General features: G+C 48.6%; 1 protein-coding gene across 1 annotated transcript in view; it reads right to left on the bottom strand.

Annotated features, from left to right (window-relative positions):
* SLITRK5 (SLIT and NTRK like family member 5) overlaps positions 1 to 730 on the bottom strand; it is an 8,955-nt gene extending 8,225 nt beyond the window's left edge. The window contains exon 1 of the mRNA XM_072411026.1: positions 95 to 730. The gene's annotated coding sequence lies outside the window, so the exon portion shown is untranslated. The remainder of the gene's footprint in view (positions 1 to 94) is intronic.
* Between the last annotated feature and the right edge of the window lie 306 nt (positions 731 to 1,036).

Here is a 1,036-nt window from a genome sequence, read left to right as displayed (position 1 = left end):
ATGCATCCAGATCAGGAAGGCACAGAGAGCCCATACATTCCTAGCAGGCAGGACACAGAGAGCCCAATCAATGTCAAGCTAAGTCGTATCATACCTTTCGTCTTGCTGTGCACATGTATTCATCCTTGCCGTCGGTATGATGGAAAAACAAATCATGGCTGTGTATGTCCGGCGATCATTTAATACCAGTCCCAGTCGGGCTGCAACTTTAATTGAATTACAATTGCTTAGCAGAAAAGCGAGACCGGGGGAACAGAAGGCTTCCGCTTGGAATAAAGTTAACTCTCCACTGGCCAGGATGGTTATTTGGGGCACGGATGTGTCCTCCCCACCCCCAGCGAGCCCAGCTCCTCTGCATCCAGTACAATTACAGCAGATCGTCTACATCATAGCAAGGAAACATGGAGACAAAAAGCAAAGCAGCCCCATAGCTGCCACCGCTTGACCTGCAGCGATCCTCCAGGAAGGTGAGATGGAAAGACTCAGTCACACTTACATCTCCAGGGCCCAACCATCGCAGCGACTCACAAATATGCATGTAGTGTGTATATGGGCTGTCAGGAGAGGAGGCAGCCACATGCACAATGACAGCAAGAAATGCTCACACACAGGGACAGCCTGCACTGCACAGCCCCCAGCAGCACACACAGCCCGGCTTCTGGCAGCCCATTGTCAGCTGGAAAACCATGGCAAGGCAGGGAGATACAGGCAGCACAGACCGGGAGATGGAGAGAGGAGAGCGGGAGAAAGGCAAGGGGGATGGGGGGGCAGGAGGAGGAGGAGCATGACACAAGGTAGGGTGGATGGGGGACAACACTGAGCACACTCAGCCCTTCCACTTATCAACCTGACAAACTGCTACCATCACTTACATATCAATCCTCTATATACATATCAATCTTATATATACATATCAATCCTCATATCAATCCTGTATATGTACATATCAATCCTACATATACATATCAATCCTCTATATACATATCAATCCTCTATATACATATCAATCCTCTATATGTACATATCAATCCTCTAT

The sequence above is a fragment of the Pyxicephalus adspersus genome, chromosome 1 (genome assembly GCF_032062135.1).
Source record: "Pyxicephalus adspersus chromosome 1, UCB_Pads_2.0, whole genome shotgun sequence".
In the NCBI taxonomy this organism is placed as follows: domain Eukaryota; kingdom Metazoa; phylum Chordata; class Amphibia; order Anura; family Pyxicephalidae; genus Pyxicephalus; species Pyxicephalus adspersus.
This window is presented reverse-complemented; position numbering and strand designations above follow the sequence as displayed.